Below are 21872 nucleotides of genomic sequence, written 5' to 3' on the forward strand. Positions count from 1 at the left end.
TAAGATAGAGTCCTTACCTGAATCCATCCAAACAAGACAACAATTCAGTTAGCCTTGGATGTGTTTTACAGGTATCAATGGACCATACCAGTTGTTATCCATGTCCATCTTAAAGAATTTTTTTACTTTAAACAAGCTAGGTCTTATTGGACCTTTTTTCTATATCTCTACAATCACTCCCTAGATATAGGATCTACCCCCTTTCTGAGCTCCCTATATATAAGGGCAGCACGTTTTGTATCTGAGTGCCTTATTTTCATCAAGCTACAACACTTGCAAAGAAGTTATTCTCATGCTTTGATTCAGTTTTAATTTGTTCTATTTATCTAATATGGTATCAGAGCCAGATTAATTGATGTCTGAGTAGATTATTTCATATCTGCAAGCTTTCATCATGAACTTTCAAGCCTCGCACAGAAGAGCTGAAAGTCGCTATACAAATCCTTAAAAATTTAGAGCCTCAAAGTGTTTTTTCGATAATCCGCAGCCTCTGCGAAGCTCTTTTGAAGCTCAATACAAGCTTTATGTGAAGCAGTGGAGTCCATTGGCTCGACACTGTCATCAATGGCAATCAGCTACAGCAACACAATTAGCCAAAAGCAAGGGTAGGGATCTACAATCGGCAGTTTCGCGAGCTGAAAACCATCGCCCAAGTCTTAAACGAAGCAGCTGAAACCCTCCTTGCTCGTCAATAGCAACGCTGGCTCTTCTTGGTATTTTTGCATACGGGTCCTCATTACCATGAGACACCGTACCGATGTTTAATCAGGACCATTGTGGTCTCCCACACACAATTTTATGCAAAGAGCTTCACGACAGCAGCATAATCTCGCCAACGGCTACAAATCGAGCTCGTGCAAACTCAGCTTGCGCAGGCTTGTTGACGGCTTTCACCGCATGGATCTTTAATCCATTGCATGGCGATCAACCCCAAATGCACCACTCAGCAGGTAATGCCTCGTAGCCATCAACTGCAAGTGACGGTGGCGCGTGCTCCCGACGGCTTCGCTGCGCAGACTTTTTTATAAAGCTTCATATATGAAGGCTTTTTTGGTTTTGTAAGCCCTCTAGGAGACGAGTCCCATAAAATTCTTTTGGTTCTTAAAAATCCTTCTGAGATCGTGTGCCCTCACATGTTATTGATCTAGCTTCTCTCGATCTTCTCAACGAAGATGCTAGCCGGCTCCCCTTCACCGAGTCTTTGTCTCATAAGGCTTAGGTTCTATTGACCATTGACCTAAAGTTGTAAAAGCTCACGCTTAAAGAATTATTGAATTCAAAAAGGACAGAAAATCCCCTTGTAAAAGAGAATAGACACTGCCTCTGAATAAAACCAAGAGGTAAGACCTTCTCTGGCAATGAGTAAAAACTCATCTTCGATTAGCACACTCACAAACGAAACTAAAACACCAGTAAACCGTGACGAAGAAGAAGTAACTTCCAAAGCTACATGCATACGTGGTCCTAGAATTTACAGGACAGCTAGAAAAAAATTCTGCCCATACTGCAAAAATTGGTATGTTGAACCACAAAAACCCAAACGAATCTCTATTCAAGAAGCATTTGCCAATTACTAAGTAAATCATTCTCTTTGTACGGAGTTTTAGACAGTGGTAGAGTAGTACTCTACTGAGACCACTCCTAAAAATGGAAATCAGTGATAAATTCAACGGCACAAACTTCTTCACATGGCAAACTGGAATAAAATTCAGACTTACGAAAAAGGGATTATGGGATATTGTAGGAAGAGAACCTGTATTCAACTAGAGAAACTTCCACAACATTTGAGCAAAGAAATTTAAAAGCTCAAAGTATTATAGGGGAAGGCCTACAAGATGTCTTTATACATCACATTGGTTCTTGCACCACTGCACGAGAAGCTTGGATCCTACTTGAAAAAGTATTTGGTACTACTTCCAAAACATCTAAAATCATGCTCTTCATAGAGTTTTTCTCATTGACAAAAGCCGCCGACACTACTATGTCAGCACACTTGAGCAAATTCAAGAGTTTACAGTCACAATTAGCAGGAATCAACAAAGATGTGGAAGAAGATATCAAAATAGTTGTTCTCATCAAAAGCATTTCAACTCTTGATGATTATTCTAGCCTTGTTACCACCCTAACAAATCTCCCCACATCTATCTTAGCTGAGGTGGAGGCATCTCTCCTAGAAGAAGAAAGAAGAATCCATAAGAAACATGAACACTTTGAAATACAAGGAGCATACCTTACTCAAAATAAGGAGGGCAACATAAGTCAACGACCATTCAACAAAGGAAATAGCTCAAGGGAACCTCAAGGGAACCTCAAAGGAACACATCATTTAAAGACTCCAAAAAGGGCATTGTATGCACATTTTGTGGCAAAGGCAATCACACAGAGGAGTCATGCTTTCTTAAACAAAGGATAAAAGCAATGTACATCGGAGAATCAGATTCAAAAGATGCAGATGAAGAAAAGACTGCCTCAGATGAGGCCAACCTTGTGCATATAGATGAAGAATGGGCCTTCTAAGGGTCTATACAAGCTAGGCAAAAGTCTTTTTTTCTCAAAACACCTTCCTTTTAAGTCTTCCTAGTATCTTCCTAAGCTGGATGAACTCTCTTGTTGTATCCACCTAAGAGAACCACACAGTTATAAGTGTGTTGTATCCTTAGAGTGAACCTTGAGTAGATGTATCACAAAGCTTTTTTTGTTGTGCTAGGTCATCAACTTGCAAGAGGGTTTGTTGGAGATCAAGCCTAATGCCCTAGCCTAGGAGTACCTTAGTCCTAGTTTAAATCTTCATTTTAAGGCTTTCAATAAGGCTAAAGGGTTTTTTGCTCTCCAGGGCCTTTTTACCTTTAGCACTCTAAATTCCCTCCTTAAATCACTCTAAGTTTAGCCGTAGTCTTTCAGCCTCTCTCTCTCTTATTGGACCTTTTTTCTATATCTCTACAATCACTCCCTAGATATAGGATCTACCCCCTTTCTGAGCTCCCTATATATAAGGGCAGCACGTTTTTTACCTGAGTGCCTTATTTTCATCAAGCTACAACACTTGCAAAGAAGTTATTCTCATGCCTTGATTAAGTTTTTATTTGTTCTATTTATCTAATAGTATATACTAGTATGCGCCAGACCTATACTAGACCTAGTATGCTGGTATACTTAAAGGTTTGTTCCCGAGCTGGTGTACTGGTACTGGTCTAACATAGCTGACTACACTCATACTTACTCAACCAGCTCTCTGACTGGTATTGGTACTGGTACTGGTACTGGACCTATACTGTATCTTTTTTTCTTTTCTTTATGGATATTGTCCAATTGCGTGGCATCGAGCACACGCAAAGAGCCTGTCCCAAGCGCATCCACTGATGCACCTCTGGTTGCTCTATCTAAGCCGTTAAATAACACTAATTCACACCACACACATGGATAGAACTAACCCTAACCCAACCATTACACACGGATAGAACTAAAACTTCACATTACAGCCAGTGAACAGTTCTAACACAACTCAGTAAAAACCAAAAAACAGATGAAAAAAAGGCTTCCAGAGGTAGCATTGAGTGCTCTTCAAGCTTAATGCAAGGCATTCCCCGACAGCGGTGCCAAAAATGTACGCTTTGTTGTACATGTTGAAGCTGGGAACTTGCATGTGCACTATGTGCGAGCCTCGAAAGGCTGCAAGCACACAACTAGAAGATCCTAGCAAGCTCAAAGGGGCAGGGGTGTGTCACTCACCGCTCAATGCTTCCATCGTGAAGGATCATGTGCCGCAAAGAATAAGGAGCCACCATCGATGCCGCGCTCAACCGCCTTGCCACCACTGATGCCGCCGTAATGCTCGATTACAAACTCTCTCTCTCTCTCTCTCTCTCTCTCTCTCTCTCTCTCTCTCTCTCTCTCTCTCTCTCTCTCTCTCTCTCTCTCTCAAGCATACACACACACATACACACGTAAGCACACAAAGGAGAAGGAGACAAAGGTGGAGCAAGAGCACTTCATAGCTTACACTTCCAGAATGAGGATTTTAGGTCAAATGGACCTTTTATAAGAGTTCAACCCATTCACAAATGGGCGCCCACAGTGGCCGATCGTTGCAAAACTACTTTAAAAAGAAGATAAGTGGTGCGCCTCTCATTGGCGATCACCTACACACCTATTGGACCGATAAGCCCGGTCCATGACTCAATCAAATAAGTAATATGCGTCCGTTGAAGGTGATAGGGTGTTCGTGAGGGTTAACACACATTTGGTGTGATTGTCATAAAATATAATATCTAGCTAATCCAAACGATTTTCTCATATTAAACTGATCATTTAATGTGAGAGAATAAACGGGAACAAGAGTTAGAATAGAGACATATGCTTCTAGACCTATCTCAGCAGGGGAGCAAAAGGAGAGATTATAGCATCTCAATAGGGGTCCAAAAGAAGACGGTCTACCAAAGAGCAATGTGCAATAAGTCCTTCTAGACTTTTCTCAAGCAGGGGCCAAAAGGAGAGATGGTTACATCTCAATACGGGTCCAAAAGGAGGTAGTCTATCAAAGAGCAATGTGCATCTAATGGAGCTTAAAAGACCTTAGGTTTAGCTTCATTAAAGACCTCCAAAGGTTAGTGTTAAAAGTCCTTAGACCTTAGGCAATCTAGTGTTGTGCTTGAGGTGGGGACCCGGCCCAAGATTGGTGACTAAGGTGCTTGTCATGCTTGGTGACTAAGGTGCTTGTCGTGCTTGGTGACTAAGGTGCTTGTCATGCTTGGTGAATAAGGTGCTTGTTGTGCTTGGTGACTAAGGTGCTTGAGCCTTGCTTGTTGTGCTTGATGACTAAGGTCCTTGAGGTGCTTGTCGTGCTTGATGACTAAGGTGCTTGTCATGCTTGATGAGGAAGGTTCTTGAGAAGCTTCCCATGCATGGGGGGTAAGTGCTTGAGTCAAAAAGAGACCCTAGAAAGGAGGGGGAAAGCCCCAAAGTTAGAGGAATCTTTGACTTACCCTCCCACTCACCCAAAGGGCACCCCCTTTTCTCAAGGGGCACATGGTCACATGTCAGACTCTCCCTATGCTTAGCCACATGGTGTGCTTGAATCCTATTGGCTGGGCTAAAGAGGGATCCAATGGGCTTTTAGTTCAATTCAACAAATATCTAGATATTTTTAAGCTCTCTCTCTCTCTCTCTCTCAAAGGGGTAAAGAGGACATTTGTCCAAAGGCTACCCATGTGCTTGAAATGCATTGTGCATGTGATTGGCTAGGGGGAGAGGGTCCAATGAGCTTCGGGCATGAGCAAAAAGGAGGGCTTGCCCAAAGCAAGCAAGGGGTATGCTTGGGGGTTAGACACCTCTCACACACTCATTTTTTTCATTCATTCTCACTTGGTGAAAGTAGAGGAACTCCACCTCATTCTCCAAGCTTGTTGAGAAGTTGAGAGCCTACACCATGCTTCAATGATTAAGCTTTCCATCTTCATTACTATGCTATTATGTATGCTAGCAAGAAGAGTGATGATAAGTGAGGAACTATTTATTTCGCCTATGAATGTTTCTTCTTCCTCTTCCCTACCCTCATTCCCCGCTAGCTCTCTCCACCTTTGAAGGTGTTTGAGGCCTTGGGACTAAGGCCAGGGATGGTTAATGCTTTTACAAAGTTTATATTATGCTCGTGATGCATGAATCTTTCCATCTTCACAGCATCACCAAGGTCACAAGAAACACAAAGATTGTATTATACCAAGTCTCTCTTTATGGGAGAATCTCCCGGGGGATTTACCATGGAAAACTTATCGCACCACGTAAGTGCAGGGAAGGGGGGTTTTTTTACAAGTTACATAAGTGTATAAGTTAGGGGCAGGCTCCCAATAATTTATCTCCCAAGCTAAAAAATAAGGGAGGAGGGTATCATATTTAGGAGGGCGGGGGGGGGGGGGACTAACCTAGGTTGATTACTTGTAACGATTGGTCACGGGTGTGCACTAGAACTCGGATGAGTTTTTGGGAAGTTTTTTAATCAAGTCACACATCAAATTTTGCATCGAGCCGATCATAGATAAGGGCTGATTTGGAGCAGGTCAAGGGTTGATTTACTAGCTTTTGATGGGTCAGAAGAATTCAAGGAGTAACCAGAGTGCATGCTGATCGGTCACATAATTTGAAATTCAAACTAAGACACATTGAGGGTACATCTTATCAACATAAGTGGTTCCTTGGTACGTTGCCAATCACTATGCTACACACTCTTTAGCTAGTTTTACTCAGTTAGATCATGTGAAACCTAAATTTTAGATGTAACATAGGGGTATGATATTTTTCTTCATTGATTGTCATATAAGTGTAGAAAGGAGGGTCATATTCCCTAATATGAGTCATATATATGGGTTTAATCAAAGTTGGCATCCTGTTTTGCATATAGAGTGAATCCCCCGGGGAGAATCTATAATACAAAATCCTATTGGAGGGGGGACCGGCTCCACGTATATCCGGTCCTCAACTGTTGTCAAGTTCCCTCTCTCTCTCTCTCTCTCTCTCTCTCTCTCTCTCTCTCTCTCTCTCTCTCTCTCTCGCTCGCAAACGTATTGTTCATGCCAAGTTAATTATGTATCATGGTTATGTTGCTACCTCTAATTAAGTTTACCCTCTATGTTCTCAAAGTAGTCTCATAAAAATGCTCTCTTTAATTCTCCTAATTTCGCTATTCTCAAAGTTCATGGGCCATTTCCATTACATTGGTATCAAAGCATTTGGTTTCTCCTTTCTTGCTTAAGAAGATAGGTCCTTAAGTAACCTAGTAATGGTTAATTTTGTTAATTATATTAGGGTAAGTGGGACTGAGATCTATTATCGTTTTGTTGAGCCCACTATGTGGGATATGGTGCACACTTTGGGAGCTTTGTTCTTAATAATGGAGTCTTTTTACACTTGCTTACGGCTTTACCATTATTGAGCCATAAGAAGTCCGAAAGGAGCTATCCCTCGAAAACTCTGCTATGTTAGACCCACTCCACTAATCTCTATAATTAACCAATTCGAGGCGTGGGTGTAGATTCTTAAGTGTTGATTTTCAAAATTCTAAGAGGAGTAGCAACTAAGGCTTTAAATTGCCAAAGAATACACTAAATAAACACACAAATTTTGTTAACATGGCTGACAATAACCAAGAGAGTAGAATGAATATTGACAACTTTGATTTTGCACATGAAGGTGCTAATGATGATGCCCCCATGTTTGTTAAGTATCTTCTTACTAGGTTGCAACAAGCTATGGGCAACCCTGCTTTGCAAGCCAATGTTACTCAACAACTTCATGCTTATGGGATTACCCTTCCTCTCCAAGAGGAGAGAGAGCTTAGGAGGCCTCTTGATGAAACCCGCAAAAGAAGACTCTCTCTCATACGAGAAGAGGAATCCAAAGAACGAGAAAGTAATGAATCCCTAAGTTCCTCAGAATATGTGGCTCCATGAAGACGGTGGTCTAGACGACCGCCAACTCCTCTCAAGAGGAAAAGGTCAACCCATAGTCCTTCTCCTCATCAGTCCAAAAGGGAAGAGAGGAAACAAAGGAAGAAAAGGGCAAGAAAGAGGTCACCCTCTTCTTCTAGTTCTTCACCTTCCTCCTCTTCCGACAAAAGATATGGCTATTCTCCTAGAGAATACAAGAGGGAAAGACACAAAAGCTCAAGAAGTTCAAAGAGGAAGGAAAGAGTATCTTTTTTCTCACCTATGATGGCACCTTTGGTGCTACCAAGAAAGTATTGGCCTTCATCCAACACTTTGATGCGGCCTTTGGAGACGAGGGCTTCACGGAGTCCTTCAAGCTACATCATGTAGCTATGCGCTTCCAAAAATCTACTCGTCAATGGTGGGCTATCCTTTGAGGCAACGACCAAGCCCCAAAGACATGGAAAACTCTATGAGTTTCCATCACGAAGCAATTACTTGCAAGTGATGCAAAGGACAAAGTGCTTACCGAATGGCAAAGTTTGAAGCTTCTCTCCAATGATTCTATCCACAAATATGTGGACAAGTTTTGTGATTTACATCTCAAGGCTACTGCCTTTCAAAAGATAGACTTTGTGTTAACCCTCACGGCTCACGGACACCCCATCACCTACGACGGACGTGTATTATGTATTTGGTAGAGTCAGGGACTGGGCTTGTCGGACCAATAGGAAAAGGGTAAGAGTGATCACCGATGAGAGGCGCACTCTAACTGGGACATTCAAGGGATTAGTTGGCTAAGCATGGGCGCCCAAGTGTGAATGGGGTGTGCTCGTATAAAAGCCAACTAAACCTAAAATTCACTCATTCTCTCATTTGTGCAATAGAAGAGTGCTCTCGCTCCATCTCCATCTCCATCTTCTTCTTCCTCACCTCCTCGTGTGTGTGTGTGTGTGTGTGTGTGTATGTGAGAGAGAGAGAGAGGGAGAGTGTGTGTGCGATCGAGCATTACGAAGGCACGACGGCGGCAAAGCGGTTGAGCGCGGCACGACTGTAGATTCTTCTTCATCGCGGCGAGGAATCCTCCACGGCAGGAGCATAGAGCGGTGAGTGACACACCATTGCCCTCTTTTGAGCTTGCTAGATTAGTCTTGATGTGTGCTCGCAGCCATTTGTGGCTCACACACGGTGTATCGGCAAGTCCCTTGCTTCGACAGTGCGGCAAGGAGCGCACATTTTTGGCGCCGCTGCCAGGGAATCGCCCTGCACTAAGCCCAAGAGGCACTTTGTGCTTCTCCTATGAGTTATTTGTAGTAGGAAAGAAGAGGAAGAGGAAGAGGAATGAGTTGTTTTTCTGCAAGTTGTTAATTTATGTATTGTCTGCAAGTTCTGTGATTTATGCATAATGTTGTGTTTTCTGTTGATAGCCGTTTTTCGGCTCTTTGTAATTGCCACAGTGAGTTACCTCACCCTACCAAAATCACCCAAACATTGTGGCTATCCCTACCATTTCACTGTACATAGGCGTGCGTGAGTCACGAGACTTTTCCCATATCTTCTTAAAAAAACCCTCAATTAGCTAGTCATTGGGTTAGTTGAGCCAAAAAAATAAAAAAATAAAAAATATAAGTATATTATGGCCCATGCGTATGTAAATATTTCTTTGTATATAGGGCCTAAATAAAAGATCTTTTTCATAATTATTTTAATATTTATTTAAATATTTCTACCTAGGTGTGTGTTATTTATGCTCTGTACATTGCCTCACCATTACCACAATTTTTTCTAACCATTTTTCATACTCTTTATTCCATATAGAAATATTTTCATGTAAGCTTCTCTTATATTTGGTGTAGCTCCACCCCAACAAAAATCCAAAAAAACTAGTTATATTTATGTGTATATTTTTTCACTATTGTGATTTTTCCCTTCCTACATCTATTTTGTTTTTTTTCTAAAAATTAGAACACCAAAAATATTTATCTTTTTATGGTAGCCTCATAATGAGAGAGATTTCTTTTGACCCCTTTATATTTTTTCCACTTATATTATTTATATTTGACATGTACATATTTTTTAGACCCCTCAATGTTTGATTTTCTTAGTTGTACTATTCACTTATATCATGATCTCAACAATATCTTCAATTATAGACCTACCAAATAAGGTCAAGGGTAGGTGGCATGCATACATGCACTATGGAGGGCTCACTCTTGGAGGTATTCAAAAGAATCATCCAAAGAAGGACCCCACAAGGACCTTGTGCAGTGGAAAAAAACGGTCGGTTTTGCTGAATTTTTAAAGTTCACTTGCTCTCCGAATTTGAAAAGGTGATACAAACAAAAGTTGTAGCTCGTGGGCTGAACTTTTGCCTCAAATTTTTTCATATTTTTTTGAGCTACGAGCTGTGAGCTATGATTTTATTAGTGGACCCCAGTTTTCCCATGCTATGCAGCCACACTCTCTCTTCCACTTTATCATTTTCCTCTTTCACACACACTTCTCCACTCATCATCCCCACCTCTCTCACCACTCCTCTCTGCACCCTACTCACCTTCTCCTCAACCTTGAAGAATAAGAGAAACCATGGTGAACTCATACCTCCCACACACAATTCCATTCCAAAATTGACCACCTAGTCTCATTTTTCCTCCTCCAATTTACCCATATCTATCAAAAAAACCACAAAAATTCAGCTTCTTCTATTAAAAGACAGCATCATGGTGGTTGATTACTCAGCTTCAATTACCTTGTCTCTCAAGGAAGGTCAAGAGTGGAGAAAAAATGTACCGTCAAAGCTAGTGGACCGTCAACAAGCGTCAAAATTGGCCCTACTCAAGACACTTGGAGCATCAACCTTGTAAGAAATCCACCTTTTTTTACCTCTTAAGAGTTTTTCTTCCTTATTTGTATCCTACATGGATACTCCCATTGTAAATATCCAATTCCATTTGTAAATTAATACTAACTCTACTAACACTAACCCACTATGAAAAGTCCTATCACCTCCATTTCTCTCCTCTCTCTTTTCCCACCAACTTCTTGATAACTCCAAGCAAAAGAAATTAGATAAATTGCTGAAAATCTAACCCAACCATGGTTAGAGGAGTAACCCTAGCCTTCAAAATTGCTATAAAAGGAGGGTGTAGCTAGCACAAAAAGGGGGAGCCATAAGCAAGAGCACTATGCTATAGCTTGAGAAGCCAAGCTCAACCTCTCTAGAAGGAGCTCTTGAGTGGAAGCTCATTGTCTTATGCATGTGCATGTGTTGTAATAGGGGATTAGCAAGGGAACTCTATGCCATTGTAAGAGAGAGAGTGATCATTCAATTGAGAGTAGGAAATCTATCATTTCTCCTACTAGTGTAAGCCCAACATTTGCTGAATCAAGGAGGGTGGATTTGGACTAAGCTTGGATACTTTGTCTCCCTTCCAACATAAAGTAATGGACAACAATGATGCATAAGTGTCTTGGTGTTTTTTGTTAAGTTCTTGATAGTTTGTCTCTGGTGTTGTCATCAATCTAGCCATAAATCCCACATACTGTAAGAGGGCGACAGGGTGGAGAGGACTCCCCTGGCCTTAAGACAGTGATTGGGGTGGCTTTTCTTGTGATGTGTTGTGGTGAAATTTACGCAAGCTATGTTGAACAAATACTAATCTCACTTTGATTTGTCATGACAGATTTGATTTGTCATGACAGATTTGTAAGAAGGTATTAATGCAACAAGCACCCCCTCCCCCTTTCTCTCTCTTTCTTAAATATATAGTTGTGTTTGCTTAATCATTGCCGATACATTTCAAAGCAGCCCGAGCACTATCTCTCTCTCTCTCTCTCTCTCTCTCTCTCTCTCTCTCTCTCTCTCTCTCTCTCTCTCTCTCTCTCTCTCTCTCTCTCGTGTGTTTTAGTGTGTGAGAGTGTTCCATTGGTGTTAGGGTTAGTGTAAATTCCTTGCTTGTTTGTGGGTTGCTCTAACGATTCTCCTCTTTTGCGTCCTAGTTCGCTCTTAAACTAGGTGGTGCCCCTTGTGTAGTTGGGATTTGGCTGTGGGTTTGTTGTTTTGGTTTGTGTTGTGTTGTGCCCCAGCCCCATTGAGCAGCACGGGAGCCTTGAAGGGTGTCTAGAGGTTGCTCTTCTTGTTGCCCGCCCCGGACCGCCTCACTATTTGCACACAGTCATTGCACAATTAGTAGTCGTTAGCTTGTTTGCAGTGAATGAATAAGTAGGAAGGCAGTTAGCAATTTCTGCTTGCACACAGTCTGCACACAGTTTCTGTCAAGGTTTGCCTGCAAACAGTTTTTGCACAGTAAGGTAGTGAGAAAGGAAGTAGGTGGAAAGTTAGCTCACTGTCAGTAGGCAGTTAACAGATTAGTTAGTGGTTAGCAGCACTGTTAGTAAGTGGATAAGGTAGTGAGCTGTCTGTGAGTTGTTGACTAGGAGGTTAGGTAGGTGACAGTGTGTGTGGCCAAGAAAGGGTCACCAAAACCGCGCGCGGTCGTCGCCCAAAATAAAATAAAATAAAATATATAAAATTAAAAATAAAAATAAAAAGGGCTACACTAAAATTTTGATCGGGATCGGGATCATTTCCCCAAGCCCAAGCCCAAGCCGAGGCCTCAGTCCTCAGTCTTATGATATATACTAGACTCACTCTTATATATATACCCTACTCCCTCAAGAGGGAATGAGAGCATGTGGGGCAAGTCCTCCACTCTCCTCCCTTCTCTTCCCACTTGCACCCTTAGTCTTTCTAATTCGGACCTAGTTCCCTACTAGAAATTGACGGTTTTAGGGATTCCGAGGGCATAAAGTGACCAAACGGAGGGCTGTAAAGCACGGCACGTCCCTCTGACCGAGACACTCCTTTTGAGCTATCATCCATTCTATTCTATAGCTGGGTCAGAAAAAAAGGACCAAAAAATCAAAAAATAAGAAAAGACTTGGGTTGCAAAACACCCAAAATTACTAGGTGAGCAGCCTTCACGGGCCCTCACTGACACTTCTAGGGGATCCAAGTCATATGAACCTATGCTCTGGACGAGTGTTAGAGCACGAGCATATTGGTAGTGCCTCCATTTACGCGGGCACCGATTATTCCTCCACCCTAGGTTCTGGACCTTCGGCCGGGACTCAAGGTAGCGCGACCCAAGATCCTCATATCGCGTCTAGTGATTCTTCCTCTGACTACGAAGTCATGGAGGGGTATCCTACACCAAACCCTGATAGTTCAAGTCAAGACATGCATGCCATGGGCCCACGGCCCGGGTCCAGCATGTTTAGCCGCTTAAAAGAGACCCTTAGTAGAGCTACTCACTCCGAACATGCGGTTAATGAAATAAATGAAGGGAGTGGGGAAGTAAATTCGTCATTCATACCTAAAATGGACCCTATGCTTCTTGAGAGTGTGCATGTGAATGTTCCATCCACTGTACCTCCTGATCCTTTAGGACTATCTCCCTCTGAGGTTTTACTACCCGATGGTAGGAGTCTTGCCGAAGTGCAAGAGATCGAACGCTATATGCAAGCAACAAGGGAGAGGGAAAGTGAGAACCTACGAGGGCTAGAACAAAGTTGAGCCCTGAAAGCAAAGGCTCCTATGACAACAATCATGCCAGCCGAGCAACCGAGTGCTCCCAAGGTTGCAGTCACGGAGGGGCAAGCTATGGGGAGCAATAATGCTTCCACTTCAAGGGAAACCTCCAGCACGCCAGGCCTAGATGGGATATTCCTAAACAAAAATTGGGAGTATGACCTACAAGCAAAAGCTTTAACTGATCGATACACAGGACACACCTATCATGTGGGTTGGTTAGATGTTCTACAATCCACATCAGGTGCTACTAGCAGAGATGAGCAACAACAGAAAGTCTGTGATGTCCTCCATAGGATTGTCGAGTTAGAAAGACAGAACACAGGGATCAACATGCCTTCAACAGGCCTAATGAGATTCTTGGATACGGGAAAGGCCAACCAACCAACCCTATCACAGATGGAGACTCCCTCAGTGAGCCCCATTGATCCTCCATATGTTGTTTCGCCAGGAGCCTCAGTACAATCTGAGCCCACAAGTGGCAGCTTTACCTTCCCAGATCTAGCTCATCTTTCTCTTAATGACACTACGGCTACCATGCATATCCCAGTGGTGAGCATGACAAGAAGTACACCATGGAGTTCATTTGTTAATACTGCGCCGATGCCTAGTAGCACAGTGCCCCCAACTATACCTACATGTATGTATCAATCATGTGCACCTGTCGTACCTCAGCTTCATGTAGCTCCTACACCTCCGATTATTCCAAGAGCTTACAATCCACAATGGAATTATCCAAGCTCTTAATCAAGTGGAGCCATGCCATTTAATAATAACATGCCATATCAGGCACCCCCTATGCCTAGGGCCACGCCTGTAAACTTTGGACCACCGTCTGGTACACCACCATACGAAATTTGGGACCCAAGAGCCGCGCGTATGCCAAGGCCAAGGCCAACTCCCATCTCACATGTGGTTCCAGGAGCACATACACCCATTATACCTGCTCAAATAGGAGATTTGGCAGCATTTGCTCAAAGTATCGGTCGCTCTATTGCGGAAAACATGCGTAGTGCACCTGATAGAGAGCCTAGGAGCAAGGCAGTTCAAGTAGCTAAGCTCACACAGAAATTCAATGTAGACGGAGATGCTAGAAAGCATATGGAAGTCTTTGAACATGTGTGCGATTCCTTGGAAGAGCACAATGAGCTACATAAGTGTAAGGCTTTGAGTTTGACCCTAAGCGGAAAGGCTGGAGATTGGTATAGAACCTTAAGAGTAGAAGAAAAAACGATCTACTCTACTCTTAGGAGACTGTTCTTAAAAGAATACATACAAAAGGGAGTACTTTGGGGTGTAGCCTCTCAGCTCCAGAAATCCCAACGAGAAGAAGGTGAATCCGTGAGAGACTTCATTAGTCGCCTAAAGAATTTGAATTCTCGATGCAATCCAAACGAGCGATTCAACAACAACCAATTGCTCGATACATTCATTAGGGGACTACGACATGAAAGTATTTATAATGGCCTAGTCATTAGAGGTATCACTACTTGGGAAGCAGTCACCATGAATGCAATCCAATTGGAGGATAATTTAATGATTGCAGGAGAAAGAGTGTCTGCCGAGCCGAAGTCTAGTAGCTCGCAAGCATCAGGGCATGAGCCAATGAAGATAAAGCCAATCGTGAAAGAGCAAACGATATCTGAGATGACTTTGGCAGATCTCACAAAGGCCATCCAAGAAAGCCTTAGGGGTAATCGTACTCCACAAAACACTCATATGTATCCAAGAAGGGAGCAACAATGGTGCTCAAATTTTCTTGGGCCCACATACTACGAGTGAATGCCCTACTTTCAGAGTAAAGTTTAACGGGACTTGTAACACGTGTGGTAGGTATGGCCATCAAGTGAAGGATTGCCTAATGCTTAAATGCATCATGGAAAATAGACCGCCTATAGCTTGGGCAGACTCACCTCGAGTTCCTGCATTGATGCCTACCCCACACATGGAGCAACAATTGCCATTACAGCACATGGTCCCTAGAACCCAAAATGTGGTCCAAACCACACCGTTGCCACCTCCAGTGCTAGGACCGCAACCCCCTCATCCAAGAGTTACACCTATGAACCAAATAGGTTGCGAGTCATCTAGTACTTATGTAGATTGCGAAGAGGACATAGACTCTAGTATCACCTATGGAGTCGACATGCTTGAGGAGTGTCCCATGTACTATATGGAAGACCATTGGGGACAAATCAAACCGGTATATCAAGCTACTGCGCTAGTAGCAAGAGGCCAAAACATTAATAGTTTTGCCAGGAGACCACCTCTTCAGTGCTACGAATGTGGTGGACCACATCGAGGAGCTGAGTGCCCCATTAGAATACAAAAGAATGCTGCACTAATGCAAACAAGTCAAGGGAGTGCATTGGCAATGCCAATACTCACTTGTAATCGTTGTGGCATAGATCATTTGATCGCACAATGTCCTAACAATCCAAACGCACCGAAAATCACACCATTGAACATAATAGAGATTGTTGATGGGACACCACCAACTATAAACATAGCACCAGTGAATGCACTCACACGGTCGATGCTCCAAAAGCAAAATTACATCCTCGAAGAGAGAGATGTTGCATCCATTGGCCGAGCGAGAAAGAAGAAAACACGAAGAGAGAAATCCCTTAATGCTTCTAGCTCAAAACCTAGTTCAAAGACTAACATAGGGACAGGAGAGGATCCCGTGTATATGAATGACCCTGAGGATGACTCAGATTCGATAGAGACCACGGAGACCAAAACTGTTACTACAAAGGAAAAAGCCAGTGACGAGGATCACGAGAGGTAATTACGACGAACACCAAAAGAGTATTCAAAGTTAAACTACCCAGTTGCGAACCCCCAAGATAAGCCACGAGAGACAAAAAATGAGGATTGCAAGAGAAAGATTGGAACCTATCCAAACCCAACAGTGGAAATTGAACGAGTCCAACAACTGAGGGGTTTGGTGGAAGAAACTCAATGAACATTAGAACCTGAACCCAAACATATCCAGATGTCGGACACAGTGTTTCCCACACAAGTTCAACCTCACAAGAACTACAGGCCGTTAGCTATACCCAGTATCATTCGGGAAGAGAGTGAGGGTAGGACATCTAAAAGTGGACACACACCTTTCCTACTAGAGAGAATGTTTGGTGAGGGAATGCCCGACCCCCTTGAGGAAGTGGAGATTCCATCTTCACCATTCTCTTGTCAGGGTCCTACGTCCCACAAGATGCCATTAAATGTTGCCAAATTGATGGATTTCATGTCTTCAAAAGTTAGAACCACCATCATGTCCAAACTATATAAAGACCCCGAGCTAGTCTCAGCTCTTTGAGCCTTCCTCAATGGAGAATTACAGGCCGGATTACCACAGTTTGTACATATGAACAAACCTGACTCGGTAATGAATGATGAGCAACATTTAGCACCACCATCTGACCTAGCGGGATATGAATCTGTAATTGAAGTACCCGTTAACAAGTTGGGGCAATACTTTGAAGGTGATGAATCTAATGCTACTCTACCAATCACTACTAAAGGATTAACTGTAAAGGGGGTCCTTGATGGTGGTGCGGGAGTCAGCATGGTGACAAAGAGTTGTTGGGAGTCTATGGGGCGACCTCACCTTGAAGCCACAAGCGTAGTGGTAAAAATGGCTAATGGATCTATTGTTACGCCTATTGGAATGCTTAAGGATCTCGGGATCAAGGTCTTGGGACACAAGGTAAGGCAGACTTTCATTGTTATGGATTTTTCCAAGCATCCTATGTCATTTGAGATGATCTTAGGGCGTCCATTCATGAGGGAAGCAAAAATGTTGCATGACTGGTCCAAAAACCACGTCTACTTACAGTTCCAAGACTCTGTCATTCGAGTTGATCTTTTAAGTGGTCGAACGCATCCTCTAGGAAATAAATTCATCATTGATAATCGATCAGACACAACAATTCACTCAGCTCCATTACAGTATTGTTACACGTGTAACGAAGACACGGATATTGGGGAGAAATCTCCTTATATGGATATCCTACCCGGAATGGCTGAGTCAGACAATGTCGATTGGGTACACCTAGCGGCAACTATAGATACATGGGGAGCTAGAGGAACAACCTGGGTAACACCAAATGGGGAAGAGATACCACACATTGCACCAGTAAACATGTTAGGTGTAGCGCATGTAACATCCGATGATAAGAAAGAGGCACACCTACCTGAGAGTGAAACCGATGATTCCTCAAAGGCTTCAGGCCAATACACATCAGAAACGGAATCTCAGGGGGCAATGGATTCAGAACCTGAGGAAACATCGAGTGAGCCAAGTATAGAAACTGAACACTCAAGGTCTAGTACGACCATCGATGGTAATTTATATGAGAGTGAAGAAGATACAAGCGAAGACCTATCAAGCGAGTCGAGTTCAAACATTTACCAAAATCAAAACCTTAACAAGAAACAAAGGTCATATAAGAGACGACGATATCGAGCGAATGTGAGAGCTAGGATAAACAAGGAAAGATCTACTGCAGAATGGCTTAGCTATCTAGGGGCATGTGATGCTCATCGAAAGCTAGTAGACAATTGGGGTGAACATCTCCAGAGTGTCATGTGGTGCAGCCCACGACCCATTGACCTCGCTCAATTGGAGGTTACGGAGCCTAAATTGAGTCGAACTATAAGAACACGTCAAAACCGAGAGTTAGCACAACAACAAAAGGAGGCAGAACTAAAAGAAAGGTCTCCGTTAGGACAAGAGCCTGCTGACTTACATACGGCTCCTGAACATTTTAAATCTTATACCACAGGGGAGGGAGCAAAAGGTTGTGTATGCCAAGGCCCAACAAATACCTACCAATGAAAGCAGTGGAGTCTATGATGGTCCAGTGGTAGTTAAAGAGATAGAATTAGCAGAACCAGGTGAGGAGTCTAAACCAGTCTTTATTGCTCAAGACCTTACCGAAACTGAAGAGGCTGTACTTAAGGAGCTCCTCAAGGAATACAAGGATATCTTTGCTTGGACATATCATGACATGAAGGGCGTTCCACCTTCTGTGGTGCAACATACAATTCCCATGATCAACACTGCTAAACCCGTCCAGCAACGACCCTATCCAATGAATCCTAAGTACGCCAAAATTGTACAAGAGAAGATTGAAAAACTTATCCAATGTGGATTCATATACCCTATTGAGCACTCAGAATGGGTTTCTCCAATAGTCATTGTGCCAAAAAAGAATGGGAAACTAAGAGTGTGCGTGGACATCAAGAAAGTTAATGCAGCTACTAGGAGAGATCATTATCCCTTGCCATATTCAGAACATGTGCTTGAAAGAGTTGCAAGCAAGGAAGCTTATAGCTTTTTAGATGGGTACTCTGGTTACAATCAAATCACAATTGCATTAGAGGACCAAGCTAAAACTGCTTTTATCACAGAGTTTGGAGTGTTTGCATTTCGTGTTATGGCTTTTGGCTTAACGAATGCCCCTGCTACATTCCAACGATTAATAAACACTGCGTTTAAAGAATTTCTAAGGGAGTTTTGTGAAGCTTTCCTAGACGACCTTTGTGTTTATTCTTCTTGGGAGAAGCATTTGTTATATCTATGAAAAATATTTGAAAGGTGCAGATTTTATCGCATCTCATTGAACCCTTTCAAATGCCAATTTTGGGTTAAGCATGGAGTCATTCTAGGGCATATAGTGTCCAAGAACGCGATATCCACAGATGAGAGTAAGATTAAAGCCATTGCCGAATTGCCACCACCTACGAACTATAAAGGAGTTCAAAGATTTATGGGCCATGTTGGTTATTATCGAAGATTTATTTTAAACTTTGCCGAGATAGCGCGTCCATTGTACAAGCTTCTTATCGAGTTTCACTGGACGGAAGAATGTCATCAATCTTATGAGTTATTAAAGAAGGCCCTAACAAGTGCTCCAATCATGCGAACACCTGCTTGGAATGTACCTTTTCATGTGCATATTGATGCATCAAATTTTGCTATTGGGTGTGTTCTAACTCAACCAGGAGAACATAAATTGGACCACCCTATTAGCTTTGCAAGTCGCCAATTAAATGATGCCGAGATGAACTACACTACTACAGAGCGCGAAGGTCTAGCTATGATTTACGCAGTAAAGAAATTTCGCTATTACCTTCTTGCTACCAAGTTTGTGTTTTATGTTGATCATCAAGCATTGCTATATTTGGTAAACAAGCCGTGTTCCACAGGTCTAATTACACGATGGATGTTAATTCTTCTTGAGTTTGACTTCACCGTTGTTGTGAGGCCTGGGAGGAAACATGTCATGGCGGATCATTTATCTCGTATCCCTAATGGCGAAGCTCCTACGGGGGTTGATGATGAATTGCCTGATACTCCTTTGTTCATTGTTGAGACAATGCCTGAATGGAGTGAAAAGATTGTTAACTTCTTAGTTAATGGTTTTCCACCCAAAGAACTGCGAAAAGATATAGCTCGAAAATTAATCAAGGAATGCGAACCCTATTGCTTATTGGCTGGAACTCTCTATAAGAGAGGAAAAGATGATGTTCTTAGACGCTCTGCCCGCAAGGATGAGTATTTATATATTCTACAAGAGGCACACATGGGTGTAGCTGGTGGTCACTTTTCAGGAAACTTGACTGCCCGAAAGATCTTACAATCAGGCTATTGGTGGCCCACTCTGTTTAAGGATGCATCACTTTTTGCAAAGGGATGTGATGAATTCCAACACTTCAACAAGCCACAAATAAGGGATAGGATGCCTCTACATCCCATCAAGGTAACCCAACCCTTTGAAAAGTGGGGCTTAGACTTTGTAGGACCGATTAGTCCGGCTGCACGTAACACGCAATCACGATATATCATTGTGGCTACCGACTATGTAACCAAATGGGCTGAAGCAAAAGCAACACGAAAGGCGGATGCAAAAACAACAGCTAAGTTCCTCTTTGAGAACATTATCACACATTTTGGATGCCCCTTTGAACTTGTGAGTGACAATGGAACTCATTTTATAAATGAAGTAATAAAAGAAGTCACATCAAACTTCATGATATCTCACCACAAGTCTACACCCTATTATCCCCAAGCAAATGGCCAAGCTGAGAGTACCAACAAAACTCTCATCTCCATTTTGACAAAGACAATCGAGGCTCATCGCACTGATTGGGACCTAAAGCTTACATCAGCTTTATGGGATTATCGTACTGCGTATAAAGTTGCTATTAACTGCACACCGTTTAAGATGGTGTATGGCCAAGAAGCAGTTATGCCATGGGAGTTTGTCATTCCTAGTCTTCGAGTAGCTTCTCAAGAAGGTTGGGATGGTAACCCCTTAGTGGAGCGATTATATATCCTGGAAAGGCTAGATGAAGAAAGGCAATTAGCTGTGCGAAATGCTCTAGTGGAGAAGGATAGGAGAAAGAAGTGGTTTGATAGCCATTTAAAGGATAAAGACATCAAGGTTGGTGATAAAGTTCTTATGTACGGGGTACGTAATGAAAAGAAGAAATTGAAATACGCTGGTAAGGGACCATATCGAGTGTGTGAAATTACCCCGCAAGGTACCATTCATGTGGAGACTCTAGATGGAGTTGAAACCATTGGATTCCTTAATGGGAGTAAATTCAAAAGATATTATGATCCTCTAAGCCAGGAAGAGTTGCAAGCCATCCATCAAAAGAAGGCTGCCAAGGAACAAGCAGAGCTTAAAAAAATCCAAGCAAGAGTTGAGGCTCGAGAACGACAACAACGTCTTAGACGCCAACGAGAGGCTAATCTGGGAATCACGCAAGCATTTTTCAAGGACACAGATGACGACTCATTAGAATCTGAACCACCCCTACGATACCCAATTGAGCTAAATAGCCCCTATGGGAAAGTACTATACAATGCCTTATTAGATACGGGAGCTAAACACAATTTGTTATCCTATGGAGTTTGGTGTCAATTAGGGAAACCGACCCTATCCCCGAGTACGATGCAAGTCAAGGGCATTAATAAAAAGAAAACTGCTATTCTTGGAGTCCTTCAGACCCCTGTTGTCTATGACAATGGAAGCATAGTGCAGAGGTTTCTAGTCATGCCCGTGGGAGCTATGGAAGGCAACGTAAACCTGGGACGCACGTGGATGTTGGCAACCAAATGCACTATTGATTGGGATGTTGTTAGTGTCACGACGCGACCACCGACTCTTACCCCTATCATTCAAGCAAAGTCACCTACGTTGCAAACTCTAGCAAAGTTGAAGGATAGCCAACATTCACAAGCCAAGGTGGTTAACTCGTCTTTGCCAGCTACCCATGAACCTAGCACTTCAACACTTGTAGTTGCAGCAAGCAGTAATATTGCAAGTACTCGCCCATGACCTAAGAGTACATATCAATGGGTCCCCAAGACCTTACTTCCAACTACCTCAACCCTCCCATCCATTCCAAGAAAAAATTTCCGGGGAAAACCAAGAGCGCGCCCTAGGAGAGTCAAGACCAAATCACGATGGATTCCAAAACAACTATTAGAAGCCCAAGGCTACTATGATGGAAATGAGAAAATTTGGGTACCTAAACGTAAAATGTGTCCTTCCCTATCGACAAAAAACCCATATGAGTCGAACAGTGTAACGCTAAAGACAATGGCAGACCGTGGGAAGGGAAAGATCGCAGAATGCTACACACCTAGTCCAGAGCTAGTTTGGGCTCCAAGGCAAAACCAATTTATTCCACCTAGCTCAGGAAGGGGGGAGTTCCATGAAGCTTCTAGCTCCTCATGTAATACTTCCATAGAGGTAAAAGCTTCTACACAACCTCCATCTATAGTAATGGACCTCCATGAAGCTACAAAAGAATCCACACCTCCCAGTGTGCAAGAATCA

Source organism: Adiantum capillus-veneris, chromosome 2 (assembly GCF_014529385.1).
Source record: "Adiantum capillus-veneris isolate H3 chromosome 2, ASM1452938v2, whole genome shotgun sequence".
Classification (NCBI taxonomy): Eukaryota; Viridiplantae; Streptophyta; class Polypodiopsida; order Polypodiales; family Pteridaceae; genus Adiantum; species Adiantum capillus-veneris.